This window comes from Ovis aries, chromosome 6 (assembly GCF_016772045.2).
Source record: "Ovis aries strain OAR_USU_Benz2616 breed Rambouillet chromosome 6, ARS-UI_Ramb_v3.0, whole genome shotgun sequence".
Lineage (NCBI taxonomy): Eukaryota > Metazoa > Chordata > Mammalia > Artiodactyla > Bovidae > Ovis > Ovis aries.
The window spans coordinates 14,513,375-14,525,913 of record NC_056059.1 but is presented as its reverse complement, the minus strand read 5'-3'; positions in this window follow the sequence as shown (position 1 = coordinate 14,525,913).

The following is a 12,539-nucleotide window of genomic DNA, read 5'->3' as shown; positions in this document are numbered from 1 at the left end:
TGTAAATCAGTATACCTTCTCTTTATATGACAAGAGGCTTCCCTCTTAAAAGTTCTAAGATCTGAGCTGAAACTATATTGTACTTCCTTATCCCTAGGCACCTGGGAAGGGGAGAGCCAAAGGTGCAAGTCCATCCTATAATCTTTAGAAAGTGTTTGCATTTAAGGTTCAAAGTTCAAGGTGATGAATCCAAAGAGTAAGGGGGAGAAGCCAGACAGAAGTATAATTAATCAGGAAGCACATCAAAAAGAAGCAAGTGGCTATAAATGCAGATATAATATTTGAGCTCATTTTTATTGACAACCAGAGCAAGGACCATGGAGATACGGGCAGGATCAAATGCAGAGAAGTAAAGCAAAACTTAGAAAATGGGGACGTTATTGGAACTCAAGGTAGAGTTTTGGGAGCTCATTCTCCCATTTGATGTCTCTCCTTAATATTTATGGGGGAATTCCAAAAATAGAAATATCCATAATAGAACAAAACATGAGATTTATAAACTGAGATGTAGATTTAAGAACTACTAACATAGATAATAGAACACATAGGAAAGAAATATGTTGAGAGAAAGAGAAAAACTATATGAGATATTTTATTTCTCTCTAATAGGATATGGATTATGTATTTATATTTTAATCATTTATTTGAGAATGGCTAAAAAATCCCTAATCCTTGGTTTAGGGATTAGCATAGAGATATAGCCCTCTGCACACTGGGAATTCCGTGGCAATGAATATATAATCCTAACCATAAAATCAAACATGCTCAAATAATAGGGATGCAGAAAGGATGCATACCAAATTTTAAAACTTTACCAACAAAATTTGGCACTAAATGGGTATTTAGAGTTTATTTTCCTGTATTGATGCACGTTACATGATCAGAGAAAAACAACAGTCTGTGTCCAGACCAATAGATGAGCTCAAGATGTCTTCCCGTGTGGCAAACTCATGGGATTTTCAGAGCACTATAAAAGAATTTTTTTGTTGTTGTTGGTACACTCCACCGCTGTCATCCACAGTTAGCTAACAAATATGATAGGTTTTTAATATAATCCAACCCGTCCTTGCCAGTGCTCCTTGTCAGTTACATCATCTTTCTGTGGGCCAAGAGTTTGTTTTCCCCAGATGGCCCTTATGAAACTGCTGACAGCCTTTCTGACTGAGAAACTGTAGAACAGCAATCTTCCGATTCATTTGGTAGTTCTGACAAAGAGAGAGCTGTTGATATCCTGATGCAAAAGCGCTCTATCAGGCATTACATAGTGTCTGTGTTCTCAGCATGTTTGGGGCGTGATAAGTCATAGCACATGCTTTTTGACATCTCTCTGCACTTCACTGCCGTGTAGAGTTTCCTGAAGCTGAAATCGGGGTGACAGAATGTAAAAAGCCAAGTGTGACATCATCAGCAACTGGTAGCAGTCACTGCATCATAAATAATATTTTGCAGACATGTAAAAAAAAGGAACTTGTGAAGAGTTCCCTACAACCCCTTGGAGGAAAATTTGAAATCAACGGTTTCACTAATTTCCACACACTGATTTTTGCCAAGTAATGACAACATACAAAATATCTGTCATGTTTTACATTGATAAGTCAAAGGACCAAAATCTTGGTAAGTTTACTCAGAGAAAGAGCTGGGAATTTTTTTTTTTAAGCAAATTGAAGAAAAGTTTTATTTTCCTTTGTTTTGTTAGAAATAGCTTTTCTCTTTAAAGTGGGATCATATATCTGCATCTATACGTCCCACAAAGCAATGGGGTGGCACAGGAGGTGGCTCTGCTGTGCATGGAATGTCTCCTGATTATGATTACGCCTCAGTATTAATAAGGATGGCAGCTGCAGCAATCTGTTCAATTTTATGCAAATTAGCCCTGGCCCTCTGGCTTCTGGCTACTGGCCAAGGCAGCCTTTGGCTGGGCAAAGTTTGGATTTATGCTTTATTCTACTGCTGCAAAGGTTTATTTAATTATCTGTATTTATTTAAAGCAGAATAGTACAAAGCAATCGTGCATGTTGGTCAACTTTGTGATGGCTGAATTGTGCAGGGTTTCCCACACACCCACAAGCTCGTTTGAATCACTGAATATGTGAATCACTGACTGTGACCCTGAAGAATAAGTAGGGGTAACTCTTCTCATTGCTTTCTTTGGTAATAAAGGGCTCCAAGTGGTTTCTCTCTGCTGTGCTATTGAAGGTCTGTGAAATTAAGTAAGGCAGGTATCTTTTAAATGACACTGTAAATCTTTAGTAGCTGGGACTTGGTGGGGAGATTATCTGAATTAGAGAATTTGAGGTACATGATATTTTAAAAGAAATGGGTGAAAGTGGTCAAAACACACAAACTTCCAGTAACCAAACAGAAAGATTTAGGTATATAATATACAGACTAGAGACTGCAGTTACTAATACTATATTATATACTTGGAAGTTGCTTAAAGAGTAGATCTTAAAAATTCTTATCACGAGAGAAAAAATGTTAATGTGCGGTGGTGGATGCAAACTAGACTTATTATGGTGATTATTTCACAGTGCATACATATCATGAATATGTTGCAGTCCTGAAATTAATATTACATGTCAATTACATCTCAATAAAAATATTTTAAAGTAAATTAATGTCTACTGTTTCCAAATATATGTACCTAGCAAGCCAAAATAATCTAGCAAGATATGCTCTTAGTGCCCATTTTCATGATAATGATTTGTAATTTTCATCTCAATTTCATATACCTGGTATATAAAATGTTAAAAATAGTTTACTGTCATCTTGTGTGAAATAATTATTCCCTTTTATACTTGCTTATAATAAAATTAATTGGTGTACCAAACTGATTTCTTCTTGAAGAGTATATAAGAGAACCTGGGTCCAGCTCACATCTTAATCCTCAAATATCAGAATTAATGAGGTTATAGCAAATTTTTTAAATGTAGTTACTGGATACCTGCAATTCATTGATTTTTTACACAATCAGTTAATATGAGACATGGGCTGGCAGCCATTTCTGAACTTGCTCTACATGTTTTACAATAATTTTATTTGTGATCCTTCTTGTTTTTCATAAACTCAGTTTTCATAAATATTACCAATGAAATATTTCATAGGCCACTTGGGTTAGGGAAATTCTATCTCCTATTTTATCAGCTAAGTCTTCTGCAATCATATTAAAAGCCACAAAATATGCAGAGATAGCACCCACCATTTTCAGCTACTTGTACTAAGGTTTCAGCATCAGATTGTTCCTCCTTCCTGTTAATCTAGGCTCTTATGAGCCTCCTTTTATTTTAAGCACAGATTCAGCTGACAGCCAGCACTTGTTCTGGTTTTGAATCAAACGCTGGCAGTGTTCCCAGAATATGAACCAGTTGTTTCTTTTACACACTCTCTCATTGTCCCTCACCATCCCAACTGCTTTCAAAGCAATGTGCCATAACCAAACTTACACTTGCTTTAATGAGAATTAAAGTGCATGAATCAAAGCAAAGCTTCCCATGTGGCCACTGACTATCTCTGGGGTAAATTAAGACAGTTGATCTGCAATGTAGTAAAAGAAAAGGCAAAGGAAAAAAGTATGTAGAAGACATCTCCTCTTTCAAACTGAAGCATAGAAATTATGTATGTATAAATAAGTTTTCTTTGAATTATCCAGTCCCTCCCACATTTTAGCTATTAGAAACTTGATCTAAGAGTTGCTCTAACTATGCTCACTGGAAATGATAACAACTTTTCCACTTTTGCCTTTAAATATCCCACCATTCTTTCCTTCTTCTGATAATGACCAACATCTTATTTCCAATTTCCCACCCTCTTTATTGTTAAAATTTATTTTTAGTACAAAATTATTCTTGTTCTTATGGTTGGTGAAGTTTACTATAATCCGTGTCTATTCTGGATCCTATTCAATGAAACTACTTTCTAAAGTTCTGAGATATATGTTCAAGTAAGATATTCCTGGGTAAGGATTTGGAAGACTATGCAATAACAAGATCTTACATAAATATGAATTTATACTTTGATGCTAAAATGTTAACCATTATTTTAATTAATAAGCTTTTATGTATCTAATCCTTTAATATTGTGAAATATCACCATCTAATTTAGCTTTTGAAAAATACTAATTTTAGAATGTTCACATTTATAAAACAAAAAATCAAAGCCTATAAATGTCTAATAAAAGAGGATTAGTTAAATAAGTATGGCACATTTAATATATGATCATATAGACCTGAAACTAGAAGACATAGAAAGACTGTGACATTTTACAAGCTAAAAATAATAGGTTCTATTAGTTTTTATTTGACATACACACACAGATGATTGAAAGATTCACATACATGTATCAGAGCTGCATACTGAAACTCTGCTCCACAGATGGAAAATAAATTTAGCTTTTTTATTCTCTACAAGTGATCCAATTTCCTCACTATTTCCCGTGCTGCTGGGCTAGTGGAGATAGATATATCAGGATAAATTTACTTGCTAATAGCAGTGAGGTTTTCCACTTTGAGTCCATTGAAAAGTTCTAGTATCTTTGGGGCAAATGCTTAGGTTTTGGTATTTCCCTCTTCTCCCTCACATCCCCACGTAGACTGATTCTCTGTAGGAGACATATGGGTAGATGGAAAATTATATGACTTTCTGACTGTTGAGGAAAAAGACCTCCTCTTCCCAATATGGCTTTCTATCTGTACTAATCTCTGCAGCTCAGTTCTTCCTGCCATTGCTTTGGTGTTCATCATGGAGACACTAGTCCCATCTGCTCTCTCGGGATTTCAGGTTGTTACCAACCATTCATGCTCACGGCCTTGACTACTCATGTTGAGTTTCAGTGTCCCTGATCAGTGTGACCTCCTTGTCCATGCGCCTTGCTTCTACTGGTACACCCACCCAATCTTAAAATTATGCATCCCTTCTAGGAAGCTCAGTGAGATTTCTGCACCCCAGTTAACCTTTCAAAGGCCATGGGAAGCCAGCAGTCCTGTGACAGGCTCATCTCTCACTGTCAATGCTGTGCTACTGATCATTTACCTTGGTGGTCATGGTACCAAACTGGACATGGGCTTCTTCTAGAAGCTTGCATGCTTTCCTACATTTGCCTAAGGAAGTGGACACTAGTTCTGATGACCTCATCCCATCTCACTCTTTCAAGGTTTGTCCAAGGTGGGGTGGGGATAAAGTGCTAGCACTCAACTAATTCCTTTTGCCTCTACATTTCTTCTTTCTGTACTACTCAAGTTCAGGGCTTCCCTGGCTGCTCAGAGGTTAAAGTGTCTACCCACAATGCAGGAGGCCTGGGTTCAATCCCTGGGTCAGGAAGATCCCCTGGAGAAGGCAATGGCACCCCACTCCAGTATTCTTGCCTGGAGAATCTCATGGGCAGAGAAGCCTGGTAGGCTACAGTCCATGGGGTCGCAAAGAGTTGGACACGACTGAGTGACTTCACTTTCACCTTCAAGTTCAGAAGAGGTGGGCCTTATAGTTTCTCCTCCTCTCTAAAAGAAGCATTTCCTCTTCTTTGGGAGCATTAGAACTCACAGCTTGCCCTTAGTAATGGAAACTCTTTGAGACCCTATGGACTACAGCCTGTCAGACTTTTCTGTCCATGGGATTCTCCAGGCAAGAATACTGGAATGGGTTGCCATGCCCTCCTCCAGGGGATCCTCCCAACCTAGGGATCAAACTGGGGTCTCCTGCATTGCAGGCAGATTCTTTACTGCCTGAGCCACCAGGGAAGCCCAATAATGAAACACCAAACTCCTAATCAAATAAGTGCTGCTCTTATGATCAATGTAGCAAGAAAATTAGGAACTAGGGATTTCTAAAAACGGAAACACATAGTTTGCAATAAAAATTCATCAGTCCTATTGCAAAGAGGCATATTTACATATACATTTATATACATGAGTAGAGGCATATATATGCCTCTACATATATAACATTCTGGTATATAATGAAAGGCATATTATACACATTTTGAATTTTATGGCATACTGAAATGTTACCACTATTCAATCTGTGGATAAGATTATAAGTGATTTTTTAATTTTCTTCCTTATGCCTTTTTAAAATATACTTTAAATTTTCTAAATTAGTACATATTATTTTATAATGAAAATAATTTATCAAACAAGATAACGTATTCTGCAAAAATACCTGTACTTTAGCCTAAGAATTTGGTCTCATTTGAATAGCATTTTCCATAATATTTAAAATCTTTCTATTAAAGCATCAATAGAAGAATCACTTTAAACGTCTAATTAAAACTTTTCAAGGGCTTAAATGTCTGCAAATGATGACTGCAGCCATAAAATTAAAAGATGCTTGCTCCTTGTAAGGAAAGCTATGACAAACCTAGACAGCATATTAAAAAGCAGAGACTTCACCTTGTTGACAAAAGTCCACACAGTTAAAGCTATGGTTTTTCTAGTAGTCATGTATGGATGTGAGAGTTGGACCATAAAGAAGGCTGAGTGTTGAAGAATTGATGTTTTTGAATTGTGGTGCTTGAGAAGACTCTTGAGAGTCCCTTGAACTGCAAGTTGAACCAGTCAATCCTAAAGGAAATCAATCCTGAATATTCACTGGAATATTCATGCTGAAGCTGAAACTCCAATACTTTGGCCACCTGACATGAAAAGCTGACTTATTCAAAAAGATCCTGATGCTGGGAAAGGCTGAAGACAAAAAGAGAAGAGTGGGGCAGAGGAAGAGATGATAGCATCACCAACTCAATAGACATGAATTTGAGCAAACTCTTGGAAATAGTGAAGGACAGGGAAGCCTGGCGTACTGCAGCCCATGGGGTCACAAAGAGCTGGACACCAATTAGTGACTGAACAACAACAACACAAATATTTAAATAATTCCTCAGGATGCATATAATGAGCTGATTATAATATTTAGATTTTGCATTTTACACTTAGCAGAGTTAGCCCCTGCTTTCCATTTGAAGATGGAAGCTCTGGGTAGTTACCTATGGATGTGTCTAAGAGATTCCTCTATCTTCCCTGCAGCAGCTGTCTACAGAGATTATTAGTCTTGCAGACTGGACCTTAATGGGCAGTTGTCAAGAATGTGGTATCTACCAAGGCTACCAATAGCTGATCTGCATGTAGAGCTTTGGATGCATTTGGCTTCCCTCTTATCATCTTCCTCTCCTAGGTGCATACTTAATTGGATCAAGACCGCTAAGTGTCCCCATCTTAGAGCCAAATAGCCCCAACATAAAGGTCTTCTTTCCCATCTGTTCCCTTTGGATCAATAGCTTAGTTCTGTAAATGAATTTGCAGACCACCAAAACAAACGTGCTATGTATAAACTGTACACTGAAAACAGATTTTAACAGACCTTTCAAAATTTGAAACTAAGCAAGTCTAATGTGCATATTAAAGCTTAAGTTTGGTTTCTTATAGTTAATCATTATTTTTAATAGAGAGGAAGCTAAGTCTAAACTTAAGAGCTAAATCTCATGAAAAGTCTCTGAAGTCTGGCTGAAAGATTCATTTCAGATACTAAATAACAGTACTAAGCTGTGCTCTTTGAAAATAATGAATATTTTTATTCTTTCAGATCAGTAAACGTTAAAATATACAGTGCTCTGTCCCTATAGAAATCAAGCAGAATATTACAGTATTTCCATTTTGATCAAAAATTCTACTTTTTGGAAACACAAGATTAATTTCAGCAATTATTTGAAAATTCAGTTTATACAGTATCTGCTGGACATCTTATATTTCATAGAAAACCGTTCTATGAGACAGTCTGGAAAGAGGGAAGTAAAAATTAGTGCAGTTTGTGGAATAGCAAAGTTTTATCTTAAGAAGTTATATCCCGTTCTTTAGTATACATGGATGACTATCTGGCATTTCAAGCACTGTGTTAAGTGTAATGAAATTAAACTGAATCCAGCATTTGTATTACTATTTGAACAAAGTTTTTTGCTCTTTGGTGCACAATCTCGAAAATAAGTCTATCATTCCTGGGTGGTCACTGTAGATAGCTTCAAGCATACAAAATACAAAAAGCATGCATGAAATATGCCAGTCTATTAAATTAACATCTTGCAAAAGCCCCTCTCCAAAATCCAGATGCTTATATTGCTTTTGACAGACTGTAGGCAGTAAAGTTTTAACTTAAAAGAAGGGGCTTTCCGTTTCTGTTTTCAAGTTAAAAATAATGAAAGGAAAACACACTGAAATTCCCACATTATTAAATAAAACATTTAAGTGGCCAAGGGCCAATCATTGTCACGCCATGAACAAATGCCTTACGGTAATATGTTCCATAACTGTTCGCTAAAAACTACCAATTTTAACACATTTGCACATGATTAAACACCATAAAAAGTTGCTTATTGAAGCCAGTGTCATAACACTGTTACTCATGCCCAAGGGTAGGGAAGCTTCAGTGCAAACCTGAATGAGAAAGGTGGTGTGAAATAAGTTCCACGTTGTGAAAACAGATCCTAAGCAGATTTGCCAAATAGCTGACTCCATTCAATGGTCAGAAGTTCATATCATCACAAGACTGCAGGGCTAAGAAAATGTTAACCGATGAATTTTCTCAGCAATAAAAATATGCAAAGATAGATGATTAAAATTAAGTTTTGAAAAATCTATTCGACCCCTGTAATCTCCTTACCAAAAAACATAAATGCTTACTGAAAAAAGTAAACTGGAGTTGGCTTTCTTCAGATAAGCTCTTCCAAAACCTTTTAAAAGGCAAAAGAAATCTTGTATTAGGGCTAGTAATTAGTATGCTAGGAGAAAAAAACATAGGAAGAACTTTTCAAGTTTTAATATAATCAGTAGTTACAACTTTATAAAAAACAAAACAATTGCAAAGTGGAAAAGTAATCCTTTGGGATCTTTAGTGTCGCTGGGCTCTCAGCTCCATCACGACAGTCTCTGCCTTCATCATTATGTGATGTTCTCCTGTGTGTCTTTGTCTTCATGTGGCTGTCTTCTTATAGGGACACCAGTCATATTGGATTGGGGATATATCCTACTAAGTATGACGTCATCTTGACTAATTACATTTACAACAATCCTCCTTTCAAATAAGGTCAAACTCTGAGATACTTGGGTTTCTTTTTTAAGGGCACATGACTCTGCCCATAAGAGTCAAGTATTTGTGGAGTTCTATGTTGATGTTCTAATTTTGCTAAAAGATCTCAAATCCAGGGAAGTCCACGCTCAATGGATGAATGGATCAATGAGAAATAGTTAAGTGACAGAATTGCTTCTTTATAAAGGAGGACTAATTAAACCAGTTTAGAACATGTGTTAATTTATATAGTGTTACATTATAAAATATTGAACATTTATTTTCAAATCATGGAAAAATATTTTTAGATTTGGGTGGCAGATCTTTAAAAGTTTTATTACTGAACTGAGATGCCTGAGAAGAATTTCTAAATATAATTGACTTGTTGAATTTCTCTACTAGGCAATGTCTAGATAATTAAAGCCTCTAAATTTCTGAAAGATGGGTGCCTTGCAAAATTGCACCCGTTTAGGTTGTACAGTTAAAAATAGTGTTAACATTAAAGTTCAGACCTAACTTCTTTCATTGATGAAGTAAATCACATAATTGCTACTTTACTTTCTACATTTGTAAACTAGAGACTCTCAACTTGACTTTAGGTATTTATTGTAAGTCTGAAGATAACAAATACTATACATAGTAAGATGAATTTTCATAAATGATCAGTAGTACAATTCAGTTCATTTACCCCAGCCACCCCAAGAGAAGTCTGGTTAGACAAGCAAGGGGGAAGTCTGAAAGGACCACACAGTGCCATTCCCAGCCCTCACCTCCTGGCATTTCCGCTGCTCTCAAAACACTATTCCAGTGGTTTTAGCGGTTGAAATGCTATTTGAAAAGAGGGAATTGTCTCTCTATTATTTTCTCTTAAAGGTACAAACATCAAATGTTTAAAAGTGGACCTACCCAGGGGAGTGAGGCTGGAGCTGCCCACGCCATCTTGCGCCCTCCAGGGGAGAACTGTCTCAGGCCAGAGGATGAAGCAAGCGGTGGGGAGAAGCAGGGAGAGAGCGGAGTCCTCGTGGGATCAGCTGAACGCCTGCATCAAGGCTGATTCAGGTCAATGTACGGCAAAAACCTGGAAAATCCCATGGACGGCGAAGCCTGATGGGCTGCCGTTAGGGGGTGGCACAGAGTCGGACACAACTGACGCGACTTAGCAGCAGCAGCAGCAGCAGCATGGCAAAAACCACTGCAATAGTGTAAAGCAATTAGCCCCCAATTATAATAATAATGTTTTAAAAGTGGACCTTTGGGGGGGGGGGGAAGACTTTAAGAGTTATTGTATGCAAATATTTTCTCCCATTTTGAGGGTTGCCTTCTCGTCTTGTTTATGGTTTCCCTTGCTGTGCAAAAGCTTTCAAGCTTCGTTATGTCCCACTTGTTTATTTTTGTTTTTCTTTTTTATTACTTTCAGACGTGGGTCAAAAAAGATCTTGCTCTGACTTATGTCACAGTGTTTTTCTTATGTTTTCCTCTGAGTTTTATGGTGGTTGACCTTACATTTAGGCCTTTAATCCATTTTGAATTTATTTGTGTTTATTGTGTTAGGGAGTGTTCTAATTTCATTCTTTTACATGGAGCTGTCCCGTTTCCCAGCACCACTTATTGAAGAGGCTGTCCTTTCTCCATTGTGTATTCTTGCTTCCTTTGCCATGGATTAACTGGCCATAGGTGTGTGGTTTTATTTCTGGGCTTTCTACCTAAATTAATTTTTTAGTGAGGCATGAGACAAGACTTGTGGTTCTTGTTTTACACAGAGACATTCAGGGTTTCTAACACCATATGTTGAAAAGAGCATTTTTTCGCAATTAAATTATTTGGGGTGAAAGTCAACTGACCACATGTATGCGGATCTACCTCTAGACTCCGTGCCATGTTCCATTGATTTCTTTGTTTTCCCGGTAGCCAATACCACACAGCCTGGTTTATTGTAACTTTAAGCCTCTAAACAGTATCTGTGTGCTCAGTCGCTCAGTCCTATCAGACTCTTTGAGGCCCCCTGGACTGTAGGCTGCCAGGCTCCTCTACCCATGGAATTTTTCAAGCAAGAATACTAGAGTGGCGTACCATTTCCTACTCCAGGGGATCTTCCTGACTCAGAGATGGAACCCTCATCTCTTGCATCTCCTGCACTGGCAGGCAGATTCTTTACTACTAGTGCTATCTGAGAAGACCTCTACACCCTATAATTCACCCATTTTTTTGTCCTTTTTCAAAATTACTTCAGCTAATTAGGTTCTTCTGCATTTCCATGTAAAACTTTGAATCAAATTGTCATTTTCTCAACAGGAAAGAAAATGGCCTAATGATTGAGGTGGTATTGAATTCATAGATAATTTGGGGAAAAAAGGGCATCTTAGCATTATTGAGTGTCCCATATTTCCTCCAATTCCCTATTATTTCCTTAATAGCATTTTGGCTTATTTTCAGGTTTGGATAATTATGGCTAATGCTGCCATAAACATTCCTACATAGTTCATTTTTCTTTTTAATATAAATCTAGAAACATCAGTTAATTCTATTTGATTAGTGTTTTATTCAAATATTCTATTTACTTATTTTTTGTCTGTTTGTTCTAATAATAACTGGGTGATAGAAATTAAAATCTGTATCATTGTGGATTTTTCTGTTTTTCTTTCAGTTCAGTCGCTCAGTTGTGTCCGACTCTTTGCGACCCCATGAATTGCAGCATGCCCGGCCTCCCTGTCCATCAGTATTTCCCAGAGTTCAGCCAAACTCACGTCCATCGAGTCAGTGATGCCATCCAACCATCTCATCCTCTGTCGTCCCCTTCTCCTCCTGCCCCCAATCCCTCCCAGCATCAGAGTCTTTTCCAATGAGTCAACTCTGCGCATGAGGTGGCCAAAGTACTGGAGTTTCAGCTTTAGCATCAGTCCTTCCAAAGAACATCCAGGACTGATCTTCTTTAGAATGGACTGGTTGGATCCCCTTGCAGTCCAAGGGACTCTCAAGAGTCTTCTCCAACACCACAGTTCAAAAGCATCAATTCTTCAGTGCTCAGTTTTTCTTTAGTTCTTTTAAATTTTTGTTTTATGTACTTTGAAAAATGGTGATTAGGTGTATGCACACTTAGGAGTGTTATGTCTTATTGGAGACTAAGTTATTAATTAGAAAATGACCATTTGTGATTATATTTGATTTATTCATCTAATTATCTGATATAAATGTTGGCAATTCATCTTTTATTTTATTGTTTTTATGGTAAATCTTTGTATATCATCTTAATTTATTTGGTGGTATCCTTAAATTTTAAGTGTCTCTTTTATCCTTGTGAGCCAGTGGCTAAGACTGTGTCTTCAATGCAAGGGGCCTGGGTTCAATCCCTGGTCAAGGAATTGGATCCTTCATGCCACAGTCAAGATCCAGCACAGCCAAATAAATAAATATTTAAAAGATATTAAATAAAAATCTGCACTGTTTTAGAAAAACAAATTAAAGTATCTCTTTTGTAAATATTCTTTGCATTTGTC